The 15,056-nt window shown below is 42.7% G+C and overlaps 1 protein-coding gene across 1 annotated transcript in view; it reads right to left on the bottom strand.

Annotated features, from left to right (window-relative positions):
- LOC136862919 (delta(24)-sterol reductase) overlaps positions 1-14,583 on the bottom strand; it is a 181,744-nt gene extending 167,161 nt beyond the window's left edge. The window contains exon 1 of the mRNA XM_067139201.2: positions 14,440-14,583. The gene's annotated coding sequence lies outside the window, so the exon portion shown is untranslated. The remainder of the gene's footprint in view (positions 1-14,439) is intronic.
- Between the last annotated feature and the right edge of the window lie 473 nt (positions 14,584-15,056).

Genomic DNA, 15,056 nt, shown 5'->3' with positions numbered 1-15,056 from the left:
TACAGGTATGCTACAGTGTTATATATTATATTTTAAAGTTGTTTCTCAGACTGAAAAGCTTTAAAGTCACATAAACTAAATCGACACTGGAAAGTATGGCTTCCTCCGTAACAAACAACTGGTACTTATCATATACTGTCACCTGTTTAATGTTGCAATAACCATTCTATAATTGTGCTTAGAGATTCTATCTATTGTTAGCGTGGACATTTGTGTAGAATGTACACTCAACTGCACAAAAATTGGCCGGCAACGAAACATTTCATTTTTTTACATTCTGGGAATGAGAGAATATTTGTAAACTGTGGACGGATGGTAGCTGAGGAAATGATACTTGGAATCCTACCACCTGCACAATATGTTCATCCTACTTCGAACAAGAGGATTTAGAAAGAAATTCGTCTTCTGTGGTAACCAATTTTTTTGAAAATTTAAGTGATCCATTCATTTTGCGGACAGTGTATCAGTGTATCATAAAAAAATACAAATCCTTGCACAAGTCAGTGAGAAACAGGAAAAATTCAGGAACTTTTGCTGGAAAGTTAGAATCGTTTATCAGTGAATCTTAAAAGCTCTTGGATACCATGTCTTGTAAGTGTGCAATTTTTTCATTATGCAAATGTAATAAATTGTGTAAGATCCCAGCTAATGAATAAGAATTATTTGGACGACCAAAGAACACAGAGACAAATGTTTCTGGGAAGAACTGACATCTAAAACACTAATTAAGAAACAAATAAGAAAGCGTAAAGATGCTATGAGGATTCAGAAAATTGTATTCCATCTCTCCATACAACTTTGAAAGAAAGTCCTGAAAAGATAACTGATGCAGAGAGCGGGAGTGGCGGGCTGAGTGGCTCAGACGGTTGACGCGCTGGCCTTCTTTCCCCAACTTGGCAGGTTCGATCGATGGTGCTCAAATTCATCAACTCCATGTCGGTATATTTACTGGCATATAAAATAACTCCTGTGGGATTAAATTCCAGCATCTTGGCGTCTCCGAAAACCATAACAAGTATTATTATGAGAGTGGGAGTGAAACTAGATTTCCTGTACCTGTTGAAATCACAAGTCCTTCAACATTAACTGCTGCAGCACAAATGAGAACCAAGCGTGTTGGTCGTGTGGTAAGGGGTGAACAGCTGTTAGCTTGCATTCAGGAGATAGCGGGTTCGAATCTCCACTGTCAGCAGCCCTGAAAATGGTTTTCCGTGGTTTCCTATTTTCACACCAGGCAACTGCTGGGGTTGTACCTTAGTTTTTTTTGCTACTTGCTTTACGTCGCACCGACACAGATAGGTCTTATCGCGACGATGGGACAGGGAAGGGCTAGGAGTGGGAAGGAAGCGGCCGTGGCCTTAATTAATGTACAGCCACAGCATTTGCCTGATGTGAAAATGGGAAACCACAGAAAACCATCTTCAGGGCTGGTGACAGTGGGGTTCGAACCTACTATCTCCCGAATACTGGATACTGGCCGCACTTAAGCGACTGCAGCTATCGAGCTCGGTCTACCTTAGTTAAGGCCACGGCTGCTTCCTTCCCACTCCTAGCCCTTTTCTATCTATCATTATTCTATATCAATAAACAACCCTAATAAACACAGTAACTCAGCTGTGTACAGGCTATGTTAAGATGCCAAGTCAGTTATATTGAGCAAACAGGCAGGAGCTTTGCTACCGTTACCTTAAAAGTGCAAATGCTACTAAGCACAACAGATTCTCTCCTATGGGAAATCATATGGAAGATTTCAACACAACTCTGTAAATATAGAACAGGATCTACAAATTATCAGGATCATGCAAAAAAGAACCTTACTTAACATAATGGAAAAACCTTTTATACACGTAGATCAACAATCAAATCCATCCCAAAATTTGAATTAAATTACCAAGAAATCTAATATTCTCTTCGATTCCGTTCTCCCATTCAATTAAAAAACTTACAGCGTCATACATATCAACCAAGACAATAGAAGTTAACAATTTAATTCCTTCTTCACTTCCCCTCTGCACATCACATGACCCTCCACACAAGAGGGAGCAACTGTCGGAGGCAGTCAGACAATGCACCACTAACATCAGCAGACGCAGAACAAGGATGAAAGTCTGTTTTTTTTTCCTAGTTCTTTACGTCGCACCAACACAGATAGGTCTTATGGCGACGATGGGATAGGAAATGCCTAGGAGTTGGAAGGAAGCGGTCGTGGCCTTAATGAAGGTACAGCCCCAGCATTTTCCTGGTGTGAAAATGGAAAACCAAGGAAAACTATCTTCAGGGCTGCCGACAGTGGGATTCGAACCCACTATCTCCCGGATGCAAGCTCACGGTCCCATGTCCCTGACCGCACGGCCAACTCAGCCGGTTAGTCTGTTCTTAATAATAGTTAACTTCAACCCTGTTCAATTAACTAGTTTTGACATATTCAGTTCTCTATTTCCTGTTTTCTCTTCATTTTAGAATTTCATCATTCCATTCATGAAGGATCTCTGAGCTGGCACTCATCTCGACAATATTATGCTAGTGGCTTTACGTCGCACCGACACAGATAGGTCTTATGATGACGATGGGACAGGGAAGGGCTGGGAGTGGGAAGGAATCGGCCGTGGCCTTAATTAAGGTACATCCCCAGCATTTGCCTGGTGTGAAAATGGGAAACCACGGAAAACCATCTTCAGGGCTGCCGACAGTGGGATTCGAGCCCACTATCTCCCGGATGCAAGCTCACAGCCGTGCGCGCCTAACCGCATGGCCAACTCGCCCGGTCAATATCCATTCTTGTCTTCTTTCTTTTTTTGTATTCCTTCCAAAGGAACGCGAAAAACTTAACACTAGGATCGCTATAACTAGAGCCGAGAAGTTAGGCAAAATGCCTTTTTTATCTAGGTGGATATATCGAAGTGTAACATAGAGACAAACATGTTTCTGTATGTTTAGGAATGGTAGAACCAGTTATTATTTTGCCTTTTTTTTTTTTTTTTTTGCTTACGGTATTTTAACTTTCGTAGCCTATTTTTCTTTTTTAAGTTGTTGTGGATATTTTCTGCTGTTATTTATGTATTAAGCTAAATCAATGGAAAGACAAACTATATAATTCCAATGTAGGCTACTGTATTAATAATACTTTGTTTGAAGTTCGTAACATTTGCACCATTTACTTCAAGACTCGGTGAATGTTCATCAAGAAGACTTTCATACAAACATTCTCATGAAAAAGAAATATAGTGTTAGACTTTTAAGATAGTGATATATAAGTTATTGTCCTCGGCTCACTGTTAATCTAGTCATATATCTTTCAAAGGTTTTAAGATTCAGTGAACTCTTGTTAAGAGGACGTTTACACAAACCCTTAAGATAACTGGTGCTATGTTTTTAGAAAAGAGGGCTTTCAGGTTAATGTTACAAGTTAATGTTCACGGCTCATGTTCTTTAATGAAGTCATTCGTCCTATCATTTATAAGATTAGTGTACACTTTTATGAATTGTTTTTGCAACCTTAAGTTGTCATTGTATGTTTTTCTAATTTTGTGGCTGAAGATGATGCACACCAGCATCGAAACCTGTCCCATTAATAATAAAATGTTATAATTCATCTTATAACATTGTATTGTATTGAATGGGTGGATCACACTTTCTGTTCCCATTAGTGAAAGACCTGACACAAGTAAGTGGAAGCAATACCAGGATCAGCTAGGGGAACCGTGGTCGTCAAATCAATTCCCAAGTTGAGGGCCCTGGTACTCCTTTTAGTCGCCTCCTCTTACGACAGGCAAGGGGATATCGCCGACGTTGTTCTATCAGCCCCACCCACAGGGGGATGTAAGATTAAATACTAAAATGTGATGCAGATGTGTGTTACGTAGCTTACATTAAAGCAATTTATTATTTTAGTGCCCAATTTTTGTCGTTATAAACGCCTATTCTAATTAGTTTACTGCCTCATTCCTAAATATTAAGTGATTATTTGACTGCCTATTGTAGAAAAATTAAACGCCTGAACTTCCGGGCTCTAGCTATAACGTTCTGAATTATGGCAGTTCACGACACAACAGTATCTTTTAGCACGACGAGGAAATTCCATATTGCTCCTATATGTAAATTACATATTAAAATACAAGTATTATCGAGACAAATAACAAATCTTTCCGTCAATCGACACCGCAGTTTTGAGTTAGTTAAACCAGCAATGAGCTGAACACTGCCTTACTGTTTTGCCACTAGTAGTCACTTGCACGTTCCCATTGCTATTATTGTATGGCAGAACTGCCACTTAGTGGAGCCTCCCATCACAAATGGGCTTACAGAGAGGTAGAGATTCAACAACTGCTCGAAACCAAGACGATGAGTATTTTACCTCAATAAATGTAATCATGTCCGCCTCTGTGGTGTAGTGGTTAGTGTGATTAGCTGCCACCCCCGGAGGCCCGGGTTCGATTCCGGGCTCTGCCACGAAATTTGAAAAGTGGTATGAGGGCTGAAACGGGGTCCACTCAGCCTCGGGAGGTCAAATGAGTAGAGGTGGGTTCGATTCCCACCCCAGTCATCCTGAAAGTGGTTTTCCGTGGTTTCCCACTTCTCCTCCAGGCAAATGCCGGGACGGTACCTAACTTAAGGCCACGGCCGCTTCATTCCCTCTTCCTTGTCTATCCCTTCTAATATTCCCATCCCCCACAAGGCCCCTGTTCAGCATAGCAGGTGAGGCCGCCTGGGCGAGTTAATTGTCATTCTCCCCAGTTGTATCCCCCGACCCAGAGTCTGAAGCTCCAGGACACTGCCCTTGAGGCGGTAGAGGTGGAATCCCTCGCTGAATCCGAGGGAAAACCGACCCTGGAGGGAAAACAGATTCAGAAGAAGAAGAAGAAGTGTAATAATTTTTCTTGACATATACAAGCTGTAGAGACACACATGAAACAAGTGGCCGAAGCATCAATAGCTGTTTGTGGAGACACTACGAGGGATGACTGTACGAGCAAGGATAGAAAATTGCAAAATGATGCAATCTTTAGAGAGGAAGTGACTTTTCAAGCTGTGCAATTAGAATGTCATTTCTAGAATTAAAGTATGTAATAGTGCAATGTTGTTCGACTCGTTGGCTGAATGGTCAGCATTCTGGCCTTCGGTTCAGAGGATCCCGGATTCGATTCCCGGCCGGGTCGGGGATTTTAATCGCTCCTGATTAATTCTTCTGGCTTGGAGATGGGTGTTTGTGTTCGTCCCAACACTCTTCTCATCATATTCAGACAACATACCATACTACCAACCACCACAGAAACACGCAATTGTGATTACATTCCTCCATATAGGGTTGGTGTCAGGAAGGGCATCAGGCCGTAAAACAGGGACAAATCCACATGTGCTATGCAGTTCGCACCCACGACCCCACAGGTGTGCGAAAAGCGGTAGGAAAAGAAGAGGAAAAATAGTTCAATATTCCAGTCTTCTCTTCTTTCTCATCCAACAAGTTGACGTTCATTTAGAATTGCTGTTATCCTTTATATTAAGCAGCATTAAATTATAAAGAAATATTATTTTAAAGTCATTTTCACAGAAATGTCAATATGTAATTTGCAATGCGAACATGTTTCTTGCGTTTAACAAATAATCTGTAATTTAACTACAAGTTTTAAACAATGTTTTTATTAATAACATTCCCAAAAATATAACACAAACATACATTCCTTCATCAAAGCATTTTGTCGGATTTTAAGCAGAAAACAATAATATTTATAACTTTTGCGCCATCACAAGATATTTTAGTCTTCTTCTTCTTCTTCTTAGTCTGCTTACCCTCCATGGCCGGCTTTTTCCTCGGACACACAGCGAGGGATCCCACCTCTACCGCCTCAAGGGCAGTGTCCTGGAGCTTCAGACTCTGGGTTGGGGGATGCAACGGGGGAGGATGACCAGTACCTCGCCCAGGAGGCCTCACTTGCTATGCTGAACAGGGGCCTTGTGGGGGGATGGGAATATTGGAAGGGATAGACAAGGAAGAGGGAAGGAAGCGGCCGTGGCCTTAAGTTAGGTACCATCCCGGCATTTGCCTGGAGGAGAAGTGGGAAACCACGGAAAACCACTTCCAGGATGGCTGAGGTGGGAATCGAACCCACCTCTACTCAGTTGACCTCCCGAGGCTGAGTGGATCCCGTTCCAGCCCTCGTGCCACTTTTCAAAAAAATTCGTGGCAGAGCCCGGAATCGAACCCAGGCCTCCGGGGGGGGGGGGCAGCTAACCATACTAACTACTACTCCACAGAGGCGGACAGATATTTTAGTAATATGATTAAATTTTGCAGGCATAATATTCGACTGAAAACACAACTTTCTGGCACTATTAGGAACTTGATACATTGAAAGGAAAAAACAAACCTTTCCTTTGTCAAAGCATTTTGTTGAATTTTAAACAGAAAACAATAATATTTATAGCAATTGCGCTACTACCTACAAGATATTTTAGTAGTAATATAAAATTTTGCAGGCATAATATTCAACTGAAAATACAACTTTCCTGCACTATTAGGAATTTGATAAATCAAACAAAATATTTGACCTGTTTTCATTTCATCCTTCTGTACAACCCAACCTGCAGCAGCTAGTATCACTTTCCTATTGCTTATTAGTGTAATTCAAGGGTAAATGTTGGCGCCTTGCAGCAGAAACAGGCTGCTAATTATGTTTTGTATGTGGTCTTCTTGTAGCACATCGGTTATGTCACCAAAGTTTCACGAAGATTTCGTCATGAAAGGTGACACCTTAATAGCCTTATCTATTGTGTTTTCTTTTACCTCCATCTTCCTTTTAGTAATATGCTTTGTAAACTTTGTAAACTTTTAACATATTTTGGACTTTTCTGCTACGAGTCCTTTCATAAAATAAATTAGAAACATTCTAAATCCTTACAGCCCCTCCCCACTCCACTGCCGAAATAAATATAAACTGATAAATTCATTTTTTTCTTTTTCACTTTAGTTTATATTTTTTATGTCACACTGACACAGAGACGATAGATAGGAGTTGAAAGGAAGCAACCATGGCCTTAATTAAGGTACAGCCCCAGCATTTGCCTGGTGTGAAAATAGGAAACCAAAGGAAAACCACTTTCAGGACTACCGACAGTTGGGGTTTGAATCCACTATCTCCCAAATGAAAGCCAATAACTACGTGGCCTAAACCCCGCAGCCACTTGCACCGTCCTGCATTTCACTTTGAGAATGTAACCTCAGATGTTGAGATATTAAGTCGTTATTCATTTATCTTATTTTACTTACCCCGAGCCCGCCTCTAGCATAATGGTCAGCACCATTAGCTGCCATCCTCGGGGGTCTGGGTTCGATTCCCTGAACTGCCAGCAATTTAAGATTGGTAGGAGGGTTGATATGTTGTTAAATAGATACATGCAGCTCACCTCTGTTGGGAGTGTGCCTGACGAGTATGTTAAAAATTTGGCACAAAAACTTGAATTTTGTGCCAAAAATTTTAACACACTTATTTTAACTTTACATTAGCTATTTTCACATTTCTTGTTATGTGTTTTATATTGATTTTAGGAATTTGAAGCGTGTACCTTTTGTATCACTGGCTGAAGATGACACAGACTTGTTGTCGAAACTAATAGGCCTACCATCTATTTGTGAACGACTTCTACTCATGTTAATATGAAGCAAAAAGTCACGGATAAAGCGGATTCAGGCTGCTACTTCTATAAAAATAGAGAGAAGTACCAAACTTCAAAGTGATACCACATTAACGCGCAACTGAAAGCTGGGGTGGGACTGAAAAGCGCAGGCACTACTGTACGCTTGCATGTGCGCTTTGCACGTGGTGTATTCACACTGCCGGTCCGCTCATGGAACGGTACGATCACGCTCCGGTCAAATATTCTTTGGGAAGATCGTTGCTTACTCGTGCTCGTACCGTGACCGTACTGTGATAGCTAGTGTGTACAGTTCCCATCAAATCAGTTCAATAATATCTGACTGGACTGCGACCGTGGTGTGAGCGTACCGTGATCGTACCCATAGTGTGAATCAACCTTTACTGTTATTCCTGAGTGTTTTTACTATTGCTTGCTTGTTGTTTAGAGGGGCCTAACATCTAAGGTCATCAGCCATTTCTTTATTATTCTTAATGGCATTATCGCCTTAACTGAACGCACGGTGGTCCAGGGTGCCATAGGTCGTGGGTTCATCACTGCCCTTGTATTATATTATTGGACATTATCACCTGTACTATTACATGGCGGCTTTCGAAACTGTGAGTCCTGGGTTCACGAATGCCTTCCCAACACAATATTGGATTTGAGATATGGCTCAGAATTACTATTGATTGACTTTTAAATGGTTAGATAGCTACCTGATCAACAGGCAGTGATTCTTCTCAAGGTGGTGATTCCCGACCAAGGGTGGCTCACCTTCTGGTACTCAACATCCCTTGAATGGAGATGGAGTGTCCCGGCTCAGTGGTGACATCTCCGTAATTTGAATAACAGAATTTTACCTTGAAGATGGTGTACTCCACTGAGCACTTAAGGTCGCTTATATAGTGTGCACGGGATATGCAGAGTGGTGCAGGGAAATGTGTAGTGAACAATTTCTGTCGGTATCTTTATCAGGATATGATTCATGTTGAACCAGTCCGCTATATTGATAATGCTACTATTAGTGGGTAAGTTTTGGAGAATTTTGGAATTTTTCCAACATACTTCTGAATTTGCTGTATGAAGTGCAGTTACCTCATAAAGATTAAGTTGTAGATCATTAGGTTAGGGTAACACGTCCCTGTCTGCACCTTGTCTCTTGAACAGGGAATCAATTAATCGCCTGCTACGGTTGGTTGGATAGACCGTGGTGTTATTCTGCCTGTGTTCTTGTGTTCTTCATCCTCTTACTCTACTGTGTTCCGCGTTGTTTGTACAATCCCCGGGTACCACATGGGGTTTTTCCCATGTCTTTTTTATTACCAGGACTCAACTGTTCCTTTCTGTAGTAAGGGAATTACTGTAAAACAGACCGTATTGTTTAGTTCCTTAACAACTCAGCTGTGTCTGTAACTTAATCGTAGTTTCTTGCCTTTCATATCGACTAAGTTGGACGTGACTCCAATTACTCACAATATTAATTTATTATGGTAATAAGCTATGGGTTGGTAGTATTCCTGTTAAATCTCAATTAATCCTAGGCCTTCTGTTTTCGCTACGTAAGTGAGCTTCGTGCTTAACTCCAGACCTCGTGGGTCAAAGTTTGGTGAGGGTTGATGTCAAGACTCACAGCCTCGCCACTGTGGTCTTTCTGACAGGTACTTAACGTCCCGTACCAACAATCCTGGCTCCATGTATTTCTAGGTTTCAAATTTCCAACATCGGTATTCCTCATTTAGCACGTGGCCTGACTGGGTATTTACACTAACCTTATCGGCGGCCATCGAAAATTCACATTGCCGTTGGGGTACGGGGAGTGTGGCTTACCGCGGCCGAAGTTAGAGCCAGTTATTACTATCTGCGACCTCCTAGTTAATATACAACTTTAACCTATTCTTATGGACTCTGGTTTGATTTCCCCGCTTGTTTAGCTGAAGTGTGCAGTTCACACCATCTACCTTTGTCATTCTGTAATGACATTGATACGGAGGGGTTAACTTCAACTTGCTACGCCCTTGTCTTAGGGCATCATTGCGGAGTAATACTAAGTCTCCTACCTTGAAGGAAACTTCATGATGCGTGGTATCGTACCTTTCCTTCACTTTCTCTTTACTTTTCACCAGGGTCTTCCAAGCTATCTCATGGCTTTCTTGGAGTCGTCGTGTCAATTCTTCTACCACATTCCGAAATTCATTGTAACTCTGTTCGGGCTTTTTCTGAAGTACTCCTGGAATGTTGGCCTTTCTTCTGAAAATCAACTCAGATGGTGTGTATCCGGTACTAGTATGTTTGGTAGTATTATACACAAACATAGCCATTGGGAGATACTTGTCCCAATCATTTTGAGAGCTGCATACATAATGTCTCAGAAATTCTCCTAGATCTCTATGTGTCCTTTCTAGGCTTCCATATGACTGTGGTCGGAAGGCGGCTGTATGCACTTTCTTAATTCGTAATATCCGACGTAGTCTCTTAAACATATCCGCCATGAAATTCGCACCTTGATCTGTTAAGATCTCCCCGGATATACCAAAAATGCTAATTACATTATTGATCAGAGTTCTAACTACAGTCTCTGTGCTCTGATCTGGCATTGCACTCACGACCAGGTACTTCGATAACTGGTCCTGACAGGTATACCGATTCCCGGCCTACGTTTAATCCATGGGGCCTACGACATCTAGTGCGACCTTGTCAAACACCACGCAAGGTGTGTCCGCGATTACCTTTGGCGCCTTCAATTCAGGTCCGGCAACCTTGTTTTTCTGACAAGGACATGAATGAGCATAGTTTTCTATATCCCTATGCATTCCATCCCATTGGATGTAGTCCTTAACTCTAGCATATGTTCTAGCAATGCCTTGGTGACCTCCGACCAGCGAAGCACGTGCTTCTTCAATTATTCCTAATTTTTCGCGCTCTGTTAGCTCTGACTTCTGCCCACCTATAGCAGGTGCTTCTCATTCATCCTCAGACTTTGTCATCTCTACCGAAGCGTCCTCGGACTCAGAGCTGAGTCCGCCTGTTCGGTCTCGTTCCCCATTCGACATTGTGTTAAGGGTCGACGTTTCATCGTTTGCTCGTACCCCATCACCTGCTGTGTCTGCCTCTTGGCTTTCGGAACTAACAACTCTTGCCTCCTGCTCAGGTGTTGCAGGTATTCTACTCAGGGCGTCCGCGTTACAATTACGCTTGCCCTCCTTGTATACGATATCAAAATCGTATTCAGCTTTTGAGCCTAAATTTCAACAGCATAGAGGACGGGTCCTGTACATTAAAGACCCATCTTAATGGCTTATGGTTGGTCACCACAGTGAAATGGGGTCCAAACAGGTATGGGCGGAAATATTTCACACCGAATACTATGGCCAATGTTTCCCGTTCAGTGGTACTGTAATTTCTTTCGGCCTTATTCAACGTTCTACTGGAATAAGTCATAGGCAGATCTTTGCCTAACGGACCTTGTGACAAAATAGCACCTAGTGCTTCGCATCTGTGGTCAGAATAAATGGTTTCTCAAAGTCCGGGTACTGTAAGACCGGTTTCTCAATGAGCTTTTGCTTTAGTACTTGGAACGCATGTTCCTGCTGTTCTGTCCACACATAGGGTACATTCTTCTTTAGAAGTTCATATAGCAGCTTCGCTGTTTTGCCATAGTTAGGTATGAACCTATCATAATAACCTGACAATCCTAAAAATCCCTTTAAATGTTTTGTGGTAATTGTTTGTGGAAAGTCCCTTACTGCTTGGGTTTTTCTCTCATTAGGTAGGACTCTGTCCTTCATAACGACGTGTCCTAAAAAGGTGACATCAGTTCGCAAGAATTCGCACTTATCTGGCCCTAGTTTCAAGTTAGTTTCTCTTAGCCTTTGAAGTACGTCTCGAAGCTTCTGATTATAGTCTTCCATCGAGCTGCCATAAATAATTACATCATCTAAATAACAGAGGCATTGTATGCCATCTAAACCTGTCAATACGGTTTTCATTAACCGTGTGAATATACTACCGGGGCGTCCTTCAACCCCCTCGGCGTCCGCACATACTCATAGTGCCTACCCAGTGCATAGAATGCGGTATTTTCTCTGTCATCTGGCTTCAAGATAAGCTAATGGTAGCCGTGGGCCAAATCCATGGTGGAGAAATATCGTGCCTTCCCTAAGGCATCTAATAATTCCGTTATTAAAAAAGCGGGTACGCTGTACCGATAGTAATGCAGTTGAGCTCTCTAAAATCAATGACAGCCCTGTATTTCTGCTTCCCAGAGGCGTCCATCTTCTTGGCGACGAGGAGAATTGGCGATGACCATGGAGAGGTCGAAGGTGCTATAATTCTACCGTTTAGCATTTTGTCAATCTGCCTACCTATCTCCTCTTTCTGGGCTTCGGGTAGCCTCTATTGCCTTAAATGAATAGGAGGCTGATCAGCCGGTGTCGGAATGGCATGTTGCAGCACATCTGTGTGTGTCAATTTATCACCTTCCAAGCAAAATATACCTTGGTACGCGGTGCAGACTGCATATACTTCTTCGCTGTCCTTCGCTGATAAATGACTTAAAGGTAATTGTTCTCGCAGTCTTTGAGCTCTAGACTTAGTAATGGGAGAACTGGTTTCCGTTTGGTCATTATTATTATTATTATTATTATTATTATTATTATTATTATTACCACAGTCGGGGTGCTCCCGTATCTCATTCCATTCCCTAGATAAAGTAGTTTCTTCGACCTTGTTTACTACTGTCTCAATAATTACAGCGTGAAGCTCCACTACCGGACTTCGTAATCTCCAAGCCTTGTCAGTAGTATTCAGCATACTGACCAGAGCCGTGTAATCTTTCGACTTGGTCAGGCACTCGGCTAAATAAACACCCTTCCTGCCTCTCAATCAGGCCTTCGGCATTGTTCTTGTCTACTTCAATAACCACTATCTTTTCTGTCCGGGGTTCAAGTGTGACCCACACAGGGCCCCGTGCACCAAAAGGTATCTTTTTCCTGGTATTAGCGCATAGCTTTCCTGATAATTTAATATGCTATCGCGTAATATATCCTTCCCAATGATTCCACCCTGTCTTAAATTGAAGTCATTACGCAATAGATGGAAATCTAAGTTTCCCTCCTATTGGGATTCGAACCTCTCCCTTCGTGAGTACCGCGTCTCCACTGATTCCTTTCAACTGGAGAGTCTCTTTCCGATTCACAAAAACGTCCTTCAGTGCACACCTTTCCTTAAGAAGGGATACGTCTCTACGTGTGTCGATTAAAAATCTAACAGGATCCCTTTTTCCGGACAAATCAATCAGTACCGTAACTTCCATCTTAGATACATCTAATGTGTTGGGACTTGATGATACTATCGGGGTCTTTACAGTCGTCCCTCGCTTGTGACCCCTTGTTAGTTTAACGCGTCCCGTGATTTGAACCAACAGTCCTTGCTGTCATGAGACCATCGTTCACATATGCCACACTGTTATTTGCGGCTGTGATTGCGTGTGTTTTCTCTGCCTGCTGGTCCCATTCTTTCGGACTAGTCTGTACGTCTTCGTTAATTCGTGCTGTACGGGCCTTCTCTACCCTCTCGCCCTTTCCTTGAGAGCTAGCTTGTGTGTCTCGTCTAAAATTAGCTGTACATTGCCATCGTAAATGGCCCTGCCTCCCACAGGCGTAACACCGCTTACGTATACATCCACGGTTCCTAGTACTCTGGTCATTTATCTGCGGATATTCGGGCCTTTGTGACCCACTTCGTTACAATCGTAACATCGTATCGCGGGCTGAGACCACCCTTTACGGTACTCCGTTTTCTGCACATGCTGAGATCGTGCTTGCGGTGGTACCTTCGCGGACCTAACTATATTTACTTCCCTATATGCAGGTTTCTCCTTGTCTTTTGACTTTTTCCTGCACTCCTGCTCTCTATGTCCTAAGTTCTTACAGTACGTACACTTGAGTACGACCGAATTTTCCTTCGCTTTTGGTCGATCGCATTTTCTTGCGATATGCCTCTCCTGTTAGCAAATAAAACAGGTCACTAAGACGTTTCTGGTCTTATATTGCTTATTGCCTGACGCTTTTCGTCGCCCTGTGTTCCCCTTGGTCGATACCACCTGCCAGCCTTCCTTACGAGGGGTTCTAGGTGGGTGCGGTTTATACAGTGCTTCGCGCTCCTCCTGGGAGTTTACTGGTGCCTCCTCGTGCCTAGCTTCACTTACGGCTTCCTCAAAGGTCCTTTGGTTCCTGTCCTGTACTTTATTTTGAATTCGCCTATTGCGCCCTTGGGTGAAACCAGCTATCGCTATCTTTACTATCAGCCGGCGCAGATAAAAGCGGCCTTCTATGAATTTCTCCTTTAATACAGCATTTTTTAACATGACCGTAGTTTCGTCTACTTCGTGCGCCCATTCTGCTAGCCCCATGCTTCGACTGGAATAGCTGACACAAGTGCAATTCAAATGTGCCCTGCTCTCCGTAATATTCGCACAGAGCACCTTTCACGTGACTCTAGTCAATAATATCACCCCGTGATAACAAATTCTCGCGAGCTGGGCCCGTTATTTTCGTTAAAATGTACTTAAAGAATAAGGTTTTCTCATTGGGCCTTATCGTATAATGTGTGACTTCTACATTCGCTATAAATTCGCGGAGGCTTACCGCCATCAAACATATGTCCTATCAGTTTATGACCTTCTGCTGCGGATATATATATAAACGTTGCTCTGCATACACACTACCAGTATCAGATTCTGAGTCACTCACATTTTCTACCATATTACTGGATTCTGCCAAGGTGATGGAGATAGTTACAGGTACTCACCCCTAGTTGCTGGTCCGTTGGTTGATGCTGGGCTGCTTCCTCGGTCGGTTGTTTGGTCCGCACCGGTTCTGCTATCTTTCGCTGGACTGGATTAGTAGGCCGCTCACGTGCTGCTGGAGCCTCTCACTCGAACAGGAACTCCCGGTTAATATCTTCTTGCTTGAATAAGCCTCTTCTGCGGGGCTCTTAAAAATCAATTCCCCGCTGAAGTTGGACACTTCCAAACCCCAGAGCTGACACCAACATATTTTGGCCTTCAGTCGTGATAGGGTTTGGACCTCGTAGAAAGTAAATAGGTTGGTTGGATGATAGATTGGCAAGTTCCCGAGCGGTTGGAACGAGTGGATTAGGAAGAAGAAAGATGCAAATGAGATGTTGGTGTCCCTTGAAGAATTTGCTCTATTCTTCTACACTGAATATGTAAGTTACACTATGTATAGATGGCATAATACTCTTAGTGGCTGAGTCTTGAGTTGAAGTCGGTCCAGGCAAGCCCTAGCACGTGGCTACTAAGTTAAGAAAACTTGTTATTATTATTAGTTGCGTAATCGTCTTCTCGACCGACAAGGATTACTCCAACAACTGCTCTCGATAGGCTTCTCGGCCCCACCCAATGT

The sequence above is a fragment of the Anabrus simplex genome, chromosome 2 (genome assembly GCF_040414725.1).
Source record: "Anabrus simplex isolate iqAnaSimp1 chromosome 2, ASM4041472v1, whole genome shotgun sequence".
NCBI classification, from domain to species: domain Eukaryota; kingdom Metazoa; phylum Arthropoda; class Insecta; order Orthoptera; family Tettigoniidae; genus Anabrus; species Anabrus simplex.
Note: the sequence above shows the minus strand (reverse complement) of the source record. Positions and strands in the feature narration are given on the sequence as shown.